This window comes from Nyctereutes procyonoides, unplaced genomic scaffold, assembly GCF_905146905.1.
Source record: "Nyctereutes procyonoides isolate TBG_1078 unplaced genomic scaffold, NYPRO_anot_genome, whole genome shotgun sequence".
NCBI classification, from domain to species: Eukaryota; Metazoa; Chordata; class Mammalia; order Carnivora; family Canidae; genus Nyctereutes; species Nyctereutes procyonoides.
In genome coordinates, this window is record NW_026575144.1 from 3,787,495 (window position 1) to 3,806,330 (window position 18,836).

Consider the following 18,836-nt stretch of genomic DNA (forward strand, 5'->3'; position numbering starts at 1 on the left):
CTTCAAACTTCGGCAGTACGGTCGCTGCTGGAGGGGAGGGAGCAAAGGAGGGAGATGCCGCTGCTGTTCCAGGCAGCCGGATTCGTGCACATTGTCGAGGCAAAGACGGAGTGGCGGCATCTTGATGCAACCTCTTTCTGCAGCCTCTTGGATTTCTAACTGGAAACGAAAACGAAAATTTTGATTTGGAGGGTCAGAAATTAACCCATCCCTCCCTCTTTCCCTCCCTCCCCTCCCTCCCTCCTCCTCCTTCCTTCCTTCCTTCCTTCCTTCCTTCCTTCCTTATTTCCATTTTTTCCCATGCGATTGTGTTTTTTTTTTTTTTTAGAAAGTAAATAGTGTTTTAAGTATCATCCTGGATCCTGTACAATTTTAAATGAAGCAAGAAATACTATAAAATGTTCTGCCCTGAGGAACATTAAGGGTCTTTTTTTTTTTTTTTTTTTTTTTTTGCTTTTCTTTTCCTTTCATATGATACTGCCAATATTTTCTTTCAGCGATGTAGGACTGTGCACCGTTTAGAGACGGGATATGTTCGGTCAGTGTTCCAAGCACATTTTTTTTTTACTTGGGGACAGGTTGGAAGGGGTGCAGAAGAGGCTAAGGCATTGACTAGCCTTCCCAAGGTTGATTTGCGAGTACATAATCCACGAAATTTATTATTAGTACCCTGGGGTATTTAATTTTTTACTGAAAACTTCAAACACGATAATTTTTTTTTCCTTTTGTTTATCTGCAAGTTTACATTTCCAAATTCACTTTACTATCTGTGCATGTACATAACTGTTTTAATATCTTGCTTGGTTTTGGACTGTTTTTGTAAAAACCCATGTTTCATGACTGTAGTCAATGATACGGCTTCATGGGGCATGTATTAATGTTGACTTGATATTGCAAAATAGGTTTGTTTTGCTAATAGGTATTTCTAGTAGGAAATAAGCCAGAGTAAAAGTAATTTTGAAAATTTTGGTTGGTTATTCTCAGTGGAAAGAAGAAAAAGCAAGTCTTTTAAAAATTTCTCATCTTAATGACTCTACAGATCGTGTCATTTCAGAAACTCTTTTTGTATAAAAGACATGTGCTGAATTTCTCTAACTTCCTCTTACTGTGATACCATACTGTCTTGGCTTTTATGTGGAAGCTAGTTGGATTATGGATTAACATTTTTAAATTATTTCCAAGCAAACCTGGATTTTATTTTAGTAAATGCATGAAAATTAGAAAATAATAGTTTTAAATCATGAGTATCATTCATGACAGTCAAGTTATCAAAGTTACATATATTAACTTTCTGGGCAGCCCTGGTGCCGCCTTCAGCCCAGGGTGTGATCTTGGATACCCGGATGGAGTCCCACACCGGGCTCCCTGCATGGAGCCTGCTTCTCCCTCTGCCTGTGTCTTGCCCCCCCCCCCCCCCCCCCGTGTCTCTCATGAAAGGATAAAATCCTTAAAAAAAACCAACAACAACACAAAATCCAAAACTTTCTTGCATGGAAGTTTAAATGACATAAAAAATGGGTTTACATGTATCATGTTTGTAGAAGCAGAATATTAAACTGGGTATTTAAAAATGAAAAATATATATGGATGGTGGGAATGACTAGAAAGAACAGGAATGTTTTTTTTTTTTTTTAAGATTTTATTAATTTATTCACGAGAGACGCAGAGAGGCAAAGACATAGGCAGAGGGAGAAGCAGGCTGGGGAGCCTCATGTGGGATTTGATCCCAGGACCCTGGGATCATCACCTGAACCAAAGGCCAACTCTCAACCACTAGCCACCCAGGCATCCCAGTAATGAATTTTCTCAGGTGATGAAAGTGTTTTGTATCTTGAATAGTAACAGATATATATGTGTGTTGAAACTTCTTGAATTATATAGTTAATAACTGCATTTCATCATATGCAAATTTTACATAAAAATTCATTTTGAGTCATATCTATGTGAACCTCCAGCAGTTTTCCCTTTTTTTTAAAAAAATTAATTTTATTTAATCCTTATACCCAGCATGGGACTCAAACTCATAAAGGGTTGCTTGCTCTTCAGGCTGCAGAGCCAGCAAGGCGCCCCTCCAGAGTTTTCATCTGTCTACAAGTCTTTATTTGAAAATTTTTTATGCAGTGTAACTGAGTTTTTTCAGCCAAAACCTACAGTTCTAGAGTCCCTCCCAAACTATCTTACATCGTGTTTGTTTGTTTGTTTTTTTACATTCATATTCCCTAAATTAAACAAAACATCAAACAGGTTAGCATCAGTATACTGTATTTCTCCTTTTTTATTTTTAAGATTTTACTTTAAAATCTTAAACACCCAAGATGGGTCTTGAACTCACAACTCTGAGATCAGGAGTTGCATGTTTCCCCGACTGAGCCAGCCAGGCATCCCTTTTTAGACTTTTGTTACTGCAGAATAAATTTTATTTTATTTAATTAATTTATTTTAAATAAGCTCTGTGCCCTATGTGGAGCTTTTACTCACAACCCTGAGATCAAGAGTCGCATGGTCTACCAAGTGAGCCAGCCAGGTGCCCCCTGGAATTATATAGAAGTTTAGAGGGAGTAGGTAGGGAAAAATTTTATAGTTAGGCCAATGTAGACTTTAGAGAAGATTTCAGGAGGCACTCAAGGCATGAGCACTGTGAACTAAGCCTACCTTGTTTTGAGGGTAGAGCAAGTAGACAAGCAATGAGATTTTTTTTTTTTTTAAGATTTTATTTATTTATTCATGAAAGAGAGAGAGAGGCAGAAAGGCAGAAACATAGGCGGAGGGAGAAGCAGGCTCCATGCAGGAAGCCCGTTGTGGGACTCCATCCTGGGACTCTGGGATCACACCCTGAGCCAAAGGCAGATGCTCAACTGCTGAGCCACCCAGGCATCCCTGCAGAATAAATTTTAAAGAGTTTTATGAATTGTATGAAAAATGCTAGTAATTAGGCTCTTTTTGTGTTTGGGTTTTTTTAAGTTAAATATATATATAACTTAGAATGTACAAATTTGTTAGAAATCTCAGTTATATGTATTTATGGCACATGATTGAAAGGATAACTAGCAACTTGAAAATAGTTTAAGGCATATTTATCTCAAAAGTTCATCAATTCTTATTAATCTTATGTATGAAGAGATGTGTTTTAAACAATACAAATTGGTTATGTATAGTTCTGGAGATGACAAGTCTAACATGGCTAACAGTGGTCTAAAGTCAAGGTATGGTAGAACTGTGCTCTTTTCTGAAGGTGCTAGATGAGATCCATATTTTTCCCCTTTCTGGCTTTTAGAAGTATCCCACATTCCTTGGTTGAGGCACCTTTCCCTGATTCTCTTGTCTCTCCCATCCACTTTTAAGTGCCCTCGTGATAATATTGGGTTCACCCCAGTAATAAATAATAATCTTACCTGCGAATTAACAACCTTGATTCCATCTGAACCTTCTCCTTTGCCATATAATGTAACTTTGATACAGGTTTCATGGTTTTTGGGCATGAGCATCTTTGGGGTGGCATTATTCTGCCTACCACACCAAGGTAGCAAAAATATTCTTTTAAACTATGAATGTATATGATTTCATATAAGTAAATTAAGGCTAAAATTAATTGTATTTTTTCATGCCAGGAGTTTTAGTAATAATATCATTATCTGATCTCTTAGGTAAATGAGTTTAATTGTTAGAATTTTTACTAGACTACGCTTGAATAATTTTATGTATTTTTTATGGTTTTTAAAAAATGACTTGAAAACCTTTTGGGTTATCTGTTTTGGAATTACATTAATCAACAAAAGATTTTATCTGAATATTTTTTATTCAGTAGGACCAATTTGTTGAAGTTGAAATACATAATAAAGTATATTGTGAGTCCTCAGCATGTGGAGGTTTTTTTTTTAGCCTCATTATTTAAAAAATTTTTCTTACTTTAGTATACATGTTGATTGTTATTACTGCCCTTCTTTTTAAGGAACTTTTCTAGAAGACCAGTAGTATTATAGAAGGGAAGCTGCCCGTTGAGAAGTTGCATAATACTCATCCTTGAATAATATCGTTAGGCTGATTAAAGAGCAAAACTTGATTTACTTTTTACTTGTTTTAACTTACTGTCCATAACCTATCAGCCCTTTACTTATTTTTTTACCCAGCCGTCTAGTTATCTACCCATTCACCGTCTTTTGATGCTTACGGCGATTGCATCCTTGTTTCAAGCTAAAACTCTGTTTAAAGTGTATTTCTTAAAAAATGTGTCAGAGTTTTTAGTACCCAAAAGGAACAAAAATTATATTTTGTTTAATACACCAAACACATAAATTTGCTTGTTTGTTGGGAAATTTTCTGAAGGTCACTTAGTGACAAACTGTTCTAAATGTGTACCTACAGATAAGTTACTTTGCCGATATTAAATGTAAAGAAAATTTTCATATTTAAGGAGTTTAAAGAGACCTGTGATTTTATTTGTTGTAAGGAAGCCTTTTCCGTTTTTAGTACTATTATGTTTTTGTTCAGCTGTCTTTTCATTTAAGTTTCATGTTGAGTTGGTAACATTTGATTCCCTTATACATTTTGTTAGGATAAGTCTTTAGATAAATCTGAAATTTATAATGGCCTTGCAGTATTGATAATGCTAATTTTTGGTCTGTTCACAATGAGTGAGTGAGTGGTTTTTTTCCTTCATTGCTCAGTATGACCTGGATGAGTTAACCATAAGGAAAATTGGTTAGCTGATAGGTAGACTTTTTTATGCCTGATTTGAGTAGACTTTTTTTCTCCTCTCTGGAGTTGTTATTGGTCCCAGAAGACTTAAGTACACTAAGAGGAGAATGTAAATTGTAGCTATCTATGGTGGCTATGGTAGTACCTTGTAAATTGTGCATTTCAGTTTTAACCACTAGCCTAGCTTGTTTTAAAAGAAGGTAATCACCCAGTAATTTAATGGTGTGATTTGTATGCTTCTGTGTAAAATTAATTAAATAAAGGAGGTTTTTTTTTTTTTCTCTTTTGACCTATCATACATATATTCTGGCACATAATTTGGTTCCATTAACTTAAAATAGAGAATTTTAAAATTTATTTGAAATTTTATTGAATTTTAAAAATTTATTCGGACTAAAGATTTTACCGTGAGAACTGTATTCTTACCTTCACACAGTGGTATCATTGCATTTGAAAATAAAAATGTCCAGAGACTCCAACGTAGTTGAAAGCATAAGAGGCTGTTTTCCTGTGTTTATAGTATTATTACTTTTGACAATTTCAAGTTATGTACAAAGAAGGTCTTCAACTCATACTCATTTTCCCCTTATGTATTTAGTATAGTATCTAGTATTTACTTAGATGTTTAACAAATGTTTATTTAACTGACAAATAAATGTCATAAATTTTGTAATTTAATCTATACTAACCATCTCAATTATATTACTATTTAGTATAAATTATGAGTAACAGGTTTTTGTTTTGTTTTGTGGCATTGTGTACCTTGGTGGTTATTTCCCCAGTATCAATTATGTGTTGTGTGGTTTGACTAAATGGTGGGCCATGGTATTCCTAAAATAATCAGGTAATTGAACTCTTCTGGCTACACTGATGAGTGTAGGGCCTAACTAATTAGGTCCAATCAGAATGAAGTCAAGTACAGTATTGTGTGGGTGTTATGCTTAAATTGCCACAGCCATTTCCCTGTTTTAAGGTTAGCCAATTTAAGGACAAGATTGACAACAGGTCAAATTGTTTTCTGAAGCCCAAATAAACTGTTGGATTTTTCACTTACAGGATTTTTCATTTTGGAAGAGTAAATTTAACTTAATGTGTTTTTCCTTTATATTTCTTTGGAACTAAAAGCATTTTAACTGATACACATGGTAATATTCCATTCCATATTTTGGAAAACACATGTAAGAAGCATTTTCATAACATTCTTGTTTTCTTTGTTACTTTATGTTAAGACATTTAGAGTTTTGTCATGTTTATTAACTTCATTTATGATTTTCAGAAAGGGTGATATACTCTGCTTTGTGTCTTGATGTATCCCAAAACTTTGTAAAGTTCTTTTAATATATATAAGACGTACAAATACCTAACCTTATAAATAATGACAAATAAATAACATTTGAATTTTTATGTCAGGAAGAATCTATAAATCCCTTAATAGTTAAAAAGAAATTTTAGGAAAAGTATCATTTCAGAAATTAACAAGAAATTAACCTTTAGTTTTTAGGTCATATACCATAAACGTATGTTTCCACTCTGTTATTGTTGGCCAGTAAATGAATACCTATCAGTATACTATTCTTGATCTGCAGCTCTGAAATTCAGATAGTATTGTATAACAGAATATTTTTAAGGATTCACTAGGAAAACCTGAAATAAATGAACTTTTTAAAAAGTAAAACCTAATATGAACTGAATTTCTTGTCTTGTAAGAGAAATATTAATGTGCTTAATTTTAGGGTGCTGCTCTAAACTCCACAGGTTTACATACAACATAGGTACTTTTACATGTAATAATACATGTGATACATGTACTGTGTCACCATATTCACTGTCACTATATCTATACCCTATGTAACTTTTAAAATCCAACAAATTTTGAACTCCCAAACCCATCTAGTTAGAAGGATTTGGGATGAGGGATTGTTATTGTTACTGATCTCATTTATTTATTTTAAAGAGAGTGCATACGCAGGAAGGGAGGGACAAAGAGAGAGGAAGAGAGAATTATTTTTTTTTTAACTTTCAAAAGAGAATCTTAAGCAGGTTTCACATTCAGAAGGAGCCCGACATGGGGCTCAATTTCATGATCCTGAGATCATAACCAGAGTGGAAATCAAGAATTGGATACTTAACTGATGAAGCCATCCAGACACCCCTATACTGATTTTTTTTAATGGTAACGATTATGGTAATAGATATTACTAATTTCATTTGTTTCAAGATTTGACAGTGATTATATTTTGGTTTGATTTTGGGATAAACAGTTGTTTTCAATTTAGAAAATTTTAACAGACTTCTATTTTATTTGATAAAAAGTTCTTAATGTGATAATTTTTTAAGGATTACACAATTTGCCCTTTAAGATTATTCACTAAAATGTTAAAATGTTTCAAAATGTTGAAACATTTTCTGAAATTATCTAATTGGATGGAGTCTTTCCAGGTAGAATTTTTTATATTCTAGCTGTTTTATAAAATTATCCTAGTAAATCCATTGATGAAAATCTTATGTTTATTTTATAATGTAGAACCTATTGATTTAATTATGAACAAGTGGTTAATTAGTAGAAAACAGCAATTATCCTTTTACTGTTTGGATGTAGGGCATACATTTTTGAGCTATAACACCATCTAGCCCACATTTCTCAACCAGTCGGAACTGGGAGTCACGTAAGAATTTGTTTATTGAATTTGAGCAGGGTAGATAAATGCTTAAACCTCTTATTAAAAAGTATGGATACAGTGAAATCTGAGTTTTGGGGGTTATTGGGTAGTAGATCCCTTTAGAATTAATAAAAGTTTTGGATTACATATTTCTTAATACATTACAAATTTCAGGTGCAGTTTTTTACCTATATTCGTTCAAATCAGCCCAACAAAATAGGTGTTAATAGAATGTCTTTTTAAATTAGTTTGAAGAAATAGGAGTTGTGTATGAGTATGTATAAATACATGTAACTAATTACTATAAAAGACCTTAAATATTTCTTACTGAAATATTTCTCAAAAGTACTTTTTAACATTTCACTTGATTTATAGTTTGGGTCTCAGTTTTCTCATTTATACAATCAGTGAATAGAATTAGTCTAGATTCAAAGTTTTTTCTCTTCTCTAATTCTGAAACTGTGATATTAAAAGTTTCTCTCGGAATGTCCTGGAATAAAGTGTTTATTAAGCAGAAATAAATTTCAGATTCCCTCCCAAAAGCTCTTGATTCTGAATTAATGAAATTTTTCATTATGATACACCTTTTGAATCATAGTACATGGATCACAATTCTTCTGGCTAAAATATTGTGATTTCTATTTAATAGTGCTTTTTTGGATGATCAGGATGAATTCTTAAGATCTGAATTTTTATGACAGTAGAAACTGAGGTAGAATAAGTATCCCAAGGCTGCAGTATTAGGCCTTGAAATAATTCAGTATGTATTTTTTTATACACTTGGAAGTGTTTAGCTATATTTGATTTTTTAAAAGATTTTATTTATTTATTTATTCATGAGAGACACAGAAGGAGAGGCAGAGGGAGAAGCAGGCTCCCTGCAGAGAGTCTGATTTGGGACTCAATCCCCCACCAGGGATCACACCCTGAGCCTAAGGCAGATGCTCAACCGCTGAGCCACCCAGGCATCCCTGTATTTGATTTTTTTTTAACATTTTATTTATTTATTCATAGACACAGAGAGAGAGGCAGAGACACAGGCAGAGGGAGAGGGAGAAGCAGGCTCCATGCAGGGAGCCCGATGTGGGACTCAATCCCAGGTCTCCAGGATCACACCCCAGGCTGCAGGTGGCACCAAACTGCTGCGCCACCAGGGCTGCCCTGTATTTGATTTTTTTATGAAAATACTCCCTAGTTCTAATTGACTAAAAGGAGTGAAATTTTACTTCCTTAAATGATTAGTAATTCACAGACTTTCAAAATTAAAAAAACAATGAAACAAGAAAAACAAGCCTCTTTTTTTGCTGGAATAATTATTCTCCCTCAGGTCCCTGGCTGGCTCTGTCCATAGAGCATGTGAGTCTTGATCTTGAGGTTGTGGGTTCGAGCCCCAAACTGGGTGTAGAGATTACTTAAAAATAAAATCTTAAAAAAAAAAAATTCTCCCTGAACCTTTGCTCTTTTTTGATTTTTGTTAGCCTCATGATTCAAGTCCTTTGGGGACTTCTTCCCTTCCTGATTAGTTTCTATCATCTTCTTAATTTATTCTTAGAGACTCAGTCCTTTGCTTAATGTCTTCTTTTGTCTAGTTTTGTTTTTTAATTCTTGTTATTCTCTAGAAAATTTACTGATAGTTCTTGCATCATTAGTCACAAGTCTGCAGCTTAAGCATTGGCCTTCAGTTTGAATCCACCATCACTATCTTTTCTTTTTTTTAAGAGAGAGGCACAAGTATAGGGAGCAGCAGAGAGTGAGGGGGAGAAGCAGGCTCCTCCCCACTGAGCAGGGAGCTGGACAAGGGGCTTGATCCCAGGACCGCAGGATCATGACCTGAGCCGAAGACAGATGCTTAAGACTGAGCCACCCAAATGCTCCTACTTTCTTTTTTGATGACTTTACACGAATATCCCACCTTTGAGTATGATACAATTTGTCTGAAGTGTTCATTTATTATCTTCATGTGAAATTAGTGACCCTTTTGAGACTTGAAGTCATCTCATACTGGTTTTAAAACTTTCATTCATTTTCACCTTTCTACCACCTAGAATGTAGGTATTTACTGAGTCCTGCAAATTTCTTCCTTCAGATTACAATCTGCTCTCCCCACAGCACTACTTCTGTGTTTTTTTTCAATTTGTATTGCCACTGGCTACAAATTTTATTGTCCAGCACATACATTAAGTGATCTTTTTATTTTATTTCTTTCCAATCTGTTCTATGCAATGTGAACAGATTCCTCATACTGAGTTTTTCATCAGCTCACTATAGTAGTTTTTCTTTTGCTTTTCCAATAAAGTCCAAACTCCATTACCCTACTGTTTTTTTTTTTTTTAAGATTTTATTTATTTATTCAAGAGAATACACAGAGGAGAGAGAGAGGCAGAGACACAGGCAGAGGGAGAAGCAGGCTCCACGCAGGGAGCCCGACATGGGATTCGATCCTGGGTCTCCAGGATCAGGCCCTGGGCTGTAGGCGGCGCTAAACCGCTGAGCCACCAGGGCTGCCCTACCATTGTTTAGACCTCCTCAGTCATCCCCCATCCTTTGAAATTTAAAATTCACTAATCTATGCAAACCGTTGTGTTTAGTGATACTCTTTTGTTGGAATTTAAAAACTCTTCATGAAATCATAAAATGCATTTCATGTTTACTTTCAAATTTCATTTGCTTAAGAAATTTCTGATATCAAACTGATAGGCATATTCTCTTTTGTTGAGAATGGTATTATTACTTTTTATCTTGAGGAGTACAAGTAGTTGATTTTTGGTTTTGTTTCCCTTGCCTCCAGGGACATATCTAGTAAGTAGTTACAACAGCCAAGGTAAGAGAGGTTGCTGCCTTTCTTTTCCTCTAGGCTTGGTTGTTTTTTTGGTCTCACATTTTGGTCTTTTATCCATTTTGAATTCAATTTTGTACATGGTTTAAGAAAGTGGTCCAGTTTCATTCTTTTGCATGCTGCTGCCCAGTTTTCCCAACACCATTTATTGAAGAGACTTTTTTTCATTAGATATTCTTTCCTGCTTTGTGGAAGATTAGATGGCCATATGGTTATGGGTCCATTTCTGGGTTTTCTATTCTGTTCCATTGGTCTGTGTTTGTTTTTGTGCCAGTACCCTACTTTCTTAATGATTACAGCTTTGTTTTTTTTTTTTTTTTTTTTGTTTTTAAACATTTTACTTATTTATTAATGAGAGATGGGGGGTGGGGCGTGAGCAGAGACACAGGCAGAGGGAGAAGCAGGCTCCATGCAGGGAACCCGCCGCGGGACTCAATTCTGGGTCCCCAGGACCACACCCTGGGCTGAAGGTGGCGCTAAACCACTGAGCCACCCGGGCTGCCCCTACAGCTTTGTAATATACCTTGAGGTCTGGAATTGTGATGCTTCCAGCTTCATAATTGACAAAAGCTTCTGTACAGTGAAGGAAACAATCAGCAAAACTTAAAAGACAACCTACAGAATGGGAGAAAATATTTGCAAATGACATATCTGATATAAAGGGTTAGTATCCAAAATCTATAAAGAGCTTATCAAACTCAACGCCCTCAAAATAAATAATCCAGTTAAGAAATGGGCAGAAGACATGAACAGACATTTTTCCAAAGAAGGCATATAAATGGCCAACAGGTGAAAAGATGCTCAACATCACTCATCATCAGGGAAGTATAAATCAAAACCATGATGAGACACCATGTCACACCTGTCAGAATGGCTAAAATTAGCAACACAGGAAACAACAGATGTTGGCAAGGATGCAGAGAAAGGGGAACCCTCTTACACTGTTGGTGGGAATGCAAACTGGTGCAGCCACCCTGGAAAACAGTATGGAGGTTCCTCAAAAAGTTAAATATAGAATTACCTTTCTACCCAGTAATTGCACTACTAGGTATTTACTCAAAGGATACAAAAATATAGATTCAAAAGGGGCACATGCATTCCAATGTTTAGAGCAGCATTATCATTGGTAGCTAAGCTATGGAGAGAGCCCAAATGTCCACTGATTGATGAATGGATAAAGAAGAGGTGGTGCATAATATATAATGAAGTGTTAACCATCAAAAAGAATGAACTCAGCATTTGCAAAAACGTGGTTGGAGCTGGAGGAAATAAGTTAGAGAAAGACAAATACCATATGATTTCACTCATATGTGGAATTTAAGAAGCAAAACAGATAAACATAGGGGAAGGGGGAAAAAGAGGGAGACAAAACATAGAGACTTTTTTTAACTATAGAGAACAAACTGAAGGTTGAGAGGAGGTAGGCTGGGGTGAACTAAATGGATGATAGTTGTTAAGGAGGGCATTTGTGGTGATGAGCATTGAGTGTATATATAAGTGATGAATCAAAAAATTCTGCACCTGAAACCAATTTTACTATATATTAGCTAATTTGAATTTAAATAAAAACTTGAAATTAAAAATACCATATTACTTTGTGTTGCATGAACTGAGTCAAATGAGAAAACAGACTCCTACCAATTAAATCATATATAATTATTTTTTGTTTTTGAAAGACAATCTAATTTAATAGCATTTTACACAATATTCATGAATTTGCAGGTACCATTTTGATTTTAAGATAGACATATTCCATAATTTTACTGTTTTTGAAATTAAGGCACAATTTATAAGTAGTTCACATCAAAAGTGACTTATTTATCACTATTCAGAATAGACAATATACTGGTGGTAGTCTGCCTACCGGATGTGTTACATGTGAAAACTTTTCAGTCTTGGTATTCCTTTAAAGTCTTAAAAATTATTGAGGGTCCTGTAGAGCTTTTGTTTTTGTGGGTTATATCTATTGACATTTACTGCATTAAAAATTAAAACTCACAAGTTAGGACATACAACTAGATATGCCATTACCTGTCAGGACAGTGCTATCACAATGCATGTAATTTGTAGAAAACTGCTTATACACTGATGAGAGAGTAAGGGTGGAAAAGACAAATAACATCTAAGTATTATGGAAAATTTTACCTTACTAAACCTTTGAATAGGTTCAGTTAGCCATGAAAGCTTGTAGTGAAGATACCTGTTAATCTAATTATTTCCTTAGTTAGAATTATGTAAACTGGTATAATGGCAGGTGCTTGAAGTTTTAAATAAATTTGGCTTTTTCATCATTTGACATATTTTCTAGTATTTGCTATGTTGCTGCATTGCTCTGAACATTATGTATTTTAAACATAGATTTCCTGTCACATGCCATAGAATGTAGAAACAGTAGAACATGCAGTAGAAACTAACTCACTATTCCTAGAATAGATTATAGAATTTTTCAAAGCTAGGATTGGTCTGTGTGACTAATTCATGTGTTGTGAAAGACTGTCATTTAGAAGCTGAAACATATCCATCTGTCAAATTATGAGTTTAAGTATGATTCAGAAAACATCTTTAGGCTCAAAGGAATGTCACAGAAGGAAGTAGTATGGCAATGTGTGGATAAAGTTATACATTGCCATTTAATGTAAAATAGCTTTATATATATTGAATATAGGATTTATTTCCTCTCCAAATTATTAAGATTGAATCTTGTCGTCAATATAAGTACTAGGTAATACAAGTACTAGTTAAGATATTTAACTTATTATATTTATGGTGTTTCCCTATTCCCTAGAATGTGTAATGGCCTTAACATTCAAAATCTCTTATATATTAACACAAAAGTGAATCTTTTAAGTTTAAGGGGAACCTTTTTTTTTTTTTTTTTTTAAAGATTTTACTTATTTGATACACAGAGAAAGAACATAAGCAGAGGGAGAGGGAGAAGCACACTTCCCCGCTGAGCAGAGAGCCTTACAGGACCCTGGGATTATGACCTGAGCTGAAGGCAGACATTTAATGGACTGAGCCACTGAGGCACCTCTAAGGGAAACCATTTTATTTTACATTGTTCATCTGAATAAGGGAATAAATAATGAACATGAATGTATACTATATGTGTCCCATCTTTCCATAATGGTTTTGAAATCTATAAACACAAATATTTATAGAAATAATTATTAATTTCCCTTGAAATATAAAGTTAAAGCTGTAAACAAAGTAAAAGGTAAATTTCCTTATAAAGATTAGAGCTACATAATATTGTATTAAATTTGCTTCTGAATTTCCTAGCTTTTATAGCCAAAAAGAATTGTGATGATTGAAACAAATATCATTGATTTTCAGAAGTGATTTTGAAAAGGAGCCCCTTCAACTTTTGTTAAAGACAGTGAATTTTACCAGCAAGTTAAGAACTCTTTTTTAGTAACTAAGGATCAAAGGCATAATTATAAAGTGACACTTGATAAAGATACTTCTGCAGGAGATTAATGTGGTCTCTGTTGTAATATTTTGATTAATGGAATCTGGAGAACCTAATATTTAATTTTGTATAACGTTTTTAAGGCTTATCCATGTTTTAGCAAGTTTTAGCATAATGTCATTCATTTTTATGACTGAATAATACTTTGTTGCATGTACATACTTTTTTCTTTATCCATTCGTCTTTTGATGGACACTTGACAACTCAAGTTACACCGTTTGGCTATTGTGAAAAATGCCACTCTGAATATTGGTGTTACAAATCTCTGTTCAAATCCATACTCAATTCACTTCAGAAGAGTTGTTGGATCCTTTTAGATTTAGTATATAACAGTTCATCTTCAAATAAAATTGTATTACAGATTTCTGTATTCAATAATATAGATGGTGATTATTTACTGTTAAAAAAGTACATACCAGAATCCTTTAAATTTCGGTTTTTAAAGTATATCTGAATTATTTCATAAAGTATCAATTCCTAAAATTCGAAATTTCTAAAAGAGACTGCTTTTTCAAAATGCTATATTTATGACATAAAATTACGACCTATTAAGGATGGCAATCTCCTCTACAATTAGACTCCATTCTCAATTGATTTTCACGTTTTAGAAAGCTGTTTTTATTTCTTGAACCTTGTTAATGAAGTCTATAACTTGCAGAGAATAAGAAACTGACCGGTGTACACTACTATTTTTTTTCTGTATTTTGTTCAGGTTTTTGTATTTTGAACCTTGGTAGAGTTGAGGTAATAGTGAATCAAAAGATATCCATTGTAAATAAATGGTTATACTTGTTGGATCCTTGACTGAGACAATTATTTGTGAGATTTTTAAATATATGAGGAAAATGTTTGGTTTTACTAAATTCAAAAAAATTAGTTTTGCTAAATGCAAAAAGAGGGATCCCTGGGTGGTGCAGCGGTTTGGCGCCTGCCTTTGGCCCAGGGCGCGGTCCTGAAGACCCGGGATCGAATCCCACGTCGGGCTCCCAGTTCATGGAGCCTGCTTCTCCCTCTGCCTGTGTCTCTGCCTCTCTCTCTCTCTCTGTGTGACTATCATAAATAAATAAAAATTTATAAAAAAAATACAAAAAGAGTAAAGAGATCATAGGTACATTAGGTACTAGTTTATTGTCTGGTCTTTATTATGACAATTTTTTTTACATCGGATAAAAAAGAACCCAGTTTTTGACAGCATAATAAAAATAAAAGTTATTTTACCAGTAAAATTGGGTTATTCGAGGATAGTACAGTTGCAGTTTGGAACATGCAAGTTATGGCAAAGCTATAGGCAAGTCCAACAAAGGAGAGCAATTACTTTGTTGAAAAGGAGGAGGAGGTTGAGAGGGGGTTGTTTTGAACTGAAGTCTCATGAAGAAAAGCCAGAGTTCAGGGTGATAACAGTTTCTTATTGGTTGAATTGCAAGGGTAGTTGATTTCTTACAGGAGGTGCAATGTATATCTTTTCCTGTTGGGGCCTGTAATTAATGATTCTTTCTCTTTCAGAATTCTTCTGTTGGGGTCTATAATTGATCTCAAGTCGAATCGCTCCCTTTTTTATCCTCATACTCCACTTTAATGAGGTTTTTCTTTATTAATTTTCATATGAAAACTTTTATTCAGACTTTGTCCCAGGGAAATTTGTGTGTGTGTGTGTGTGTGTGTGTGTTTAAAGCAGTTTTGACTTTGACAAAATTAACCATCAGTGGGCATTTTAAATACGCTTAACTTTTATTTTAATAACTTCCAAGTGATCTTTTTTCTATTGTTATTCAACAAGGATAAGTATTTTTCCCTTGCACCTTATCCCATACTTGACATCAGAATTAGATGGACAGTGCACTTATACTGCTGACTCCTTTTAGTTGGACTTTTAATGCTGCAGAGGCATAGAAAGTCAGATTTATCTAATCTTTTCAGATTATAATCTTTTACTTTGATCATTTCTGTCCTTTAAAATACTGTGAGATATTATGATTCAGGTTAAACTTAGAGGACCCTGAAAGTTAGAAGAAAAATATACAGGCTGGGTGAAATTTGCTTACTTAGTGCTGCAAAAGGAAATGAAAGAGGTTGGGAATATATTGACTTTGATTATAGGAGAACCGTGGGGGAGGGTATTGAAATCTATCCTGTACCCTTTAAAATATGGGTTTTTTTCTTCCTCTGTTTTGAAGTCTTCCAGATATCTTGCTATAGTCTCCTTTTCACTCTGGTGAAGAAGAGGAGGTTTCTGAGAAGCTTTGTGGAAATAATGTGGGAACGCGGGGAAGAACTAAGTTGAGGTCAGGAAAGCTGTAAACCTTTTAGTGCTTTTGTGGTGTGCTGTGCTCTGTGGGAGGCTCTGTGTAAGGTTAAGCTTGAGAAACTTTCTTGTTAAGAATGTGACCATTAACACTTAAAGTACCCTATTTCTGTGGAGTTTTTGGGAATTCTGATTTTTATTTAAAAGTTGATTAAATCTTATTTCTGCTTGTAAAATACTTACAAATATTTTGTCCCTCGGGTTCTACCAATCCCTTGCAAATAACTTGGAACATAAATGTAATAGTAACAGAAAAACTGTGTTGCAAAGAAAAGAATTTCCTGATGTTTGGAAGGAAGTTGGAATCCCTGCTTTGTAAAGAAAGTGATCTGTACTGTATCCTTGGCCCTTTGACCATATAAGGTATGTAATGTTATCCAAGCTATTCCCAGTTTCTGGCTCCTGTTTTCCCTTGAACACATTCTAGTAAGCTTTTGGCCCCTCCTTTACTCCAGGGGAACTGCTGTGATCAAGGTCACAAATGACCTGCTACTTTCTAAATCAAATGTCATTTCTCAGACCTCTTCTTACTGGACCATATAATATGGTTAGTCACCCTCTCATACTTCAAATACTTTGCTTATTTTGCTCCTAGGACATTATGCTCAAGTGATTTTTCTCCTACCTATCTTACATCTTTTTACAAATCTTCTTTGCTTATTTCCTCATTTCTGCAGCCCATTTAAGGGCTCAGTTCTTGGACCTTTTTTCTTTTATATCTACACTCTTTTCCTTGTTCATCACATCTGTTGTTCTCAGTACCTTAAACACCATCTGTCCCCTGGTGACTCCCACATTTGTACCATAATTTGGGCCTTTCCCTTGAACCTTAGACTCATTTTGGAACAGTTCATTGATTTTCTCCATTTGGATGTCTAATGAGCATCTTAAACTCGGCATGTCCACAACTGGCATTCAGATACTAGCCTCCTAAACATGCACTGTTCTGATTTTCAACATGCAATAAGTGGCAGCTCCATCTTTCTATTTCTGGTCCTTTGAAGTCCTTCTTGACTGCCTCCTCTTACATCCCATATCTAAATTGTCAGCAAAGTCTTCTCAGTGCATTCAGAATCAACAACACATTTCACCTCTTTCATTACTACCCCTGTAGTCCAAGGCATCATCATCTTTTGCCTAGATTTTCCAGTAGCTTCTAACTAGTTCTGGTACCCTGCTAACTAGTTACTAGTAAAATCTAGGTACCTAACTAGTCTCCTAATTAGTTCTCCTTACCCATAAAAGTGCCTATAACAAGTAGTCAGATTATGTCACTCCAAAAATCATATACTTTCAAAGACATTTAAATTGATTCAGAGTAAAAGCTAAAGGCCTTATAATGGCTTGAGAGGCTCTACAGTATATTCTGTCCCATCAGCCCACTTTCACCTCCTCTTTCATTACTCTCTGATTTATGTGTTCTTTGCCAGTCAGTGGCCTCCTTGCTGTTTCTTGAACATACTAGGTATTGTCCTCCCTTGTGGCCTTTACACTTGTTTCTCTTCTAGGTGGATCTGTTCAGATGTCAATATGCTTGCTTATTGTGCTCTTCTCTGTTCATCTTATCTAAAATTGACTCTTTCCCTCTTTCCTCAACATTTTCTTTTATCTGTTCTACTCATCTTGTCTCTAATTTCTATCAGACTAAACCTTTTACTTATTTTTCTGCCCTAGAATTAAGTGTGATGAAACTGGTTTTTGCTTCTTTTTGTAACTGCTGTATTCCCGGCCACCTAGAACAGCTAGTGTGTTCGATATAAATAGTTGTTTAAAATACAAAGAAATGTTACAATTTTCTGAAATTTAACTCTAATCCTTTTAGATACATTTTTACATAATGAAAAGCCTAATAAAGTCAATACAAGAATTTTATAATGTGCATATATAGAATCAGAACACTTTCCAATTACTGTTATACATTGGCTCTCCGTACGTGTTAAATAAATACCAAGTATCTATCATGTGGTCAGCATTGTTGACTTATCCAAAATTTAAGAGGTAAACCCTATTCTCAAGTAATCTGTACTTCTAGTAGAGGGAGATTACTAGCATATTCAACTTTTAATTTATGCTATAGGGTATAGTCATTGCATAATAAGCATAATACGAAGATTAAGTTAGTAACCACAATCATGCCTGTATAGTGAATCCTTCATTAAAAACTAAGCAACAGGGTTTGGAGAGTTTTTGGATTGATGAACACAAAAAGGCACTGAGAGGGTAGTGTACTTAGGGAAGGCACAACTCCATCTCCCCTCCCGTTGCTTGCTTTTAGGCATCTCTTCCATTTGAGGTTCGTCAGTTGTATCCTTTATAATAAACTGGTTATATCAAGTAGTGTTTTTCTTAGTTTTGTGAGTCATTCTAAGAAATTGATGAAGCTGAAAGGGGGGTCATGGGAGCTCCTAATATATAGTTAGTCAGAAGTCAGTATGAATGACTCCATACTTTTGACAGGTGACTGAAATGACAGTCTTGTGGGACCAACACCTTGAACCTGTGGAGGCTGTTGCTATCTCCTGGTAGTTAGTGTCAGAATCAAATTGAATCCTTGGTATCCGATTGTTGGAGGAGTGGTTTTAGAAAATATACCATGTACTTGATATCAGAAGGGGAAAGGTCACTCAACAGTTAAGGATTAATTATATGATAATATTAAGTGCTGTAGAAATTAGTAGGAGAAATGGCTGATTTGAAAGTGTGCCATTATTATATTTTCTATGGTAGGAAGGCCTCATAGAGGAGCTGGATTATAAAGAATAGGTAGTATGTGTGTTTGATGGAGAGACTACATTCCAGAGAGGGGAATAAGGTGAATATTGCCTTAGGGGGGCCAAGAATAAGTTTAGAATGGAAATAATACTTCACAAT

The 18,836-nt window shown here is 34.8% G+C and overlaps 1 protein-coding gene across 3 annotated transcripts in view; it reads left to right on the top strand.

Annotated features, from left to right (window-relative positions):
* Nucleotides 1-18,836, top strand: part of JMJD1C (jumonji domain containing 1C) — a 325,600-nt gene that overhangs the window by 70,261 nt on the left and 236,503 nt on the right. The gene's annotated exons all lie outside the window — the stretch shown is intronic.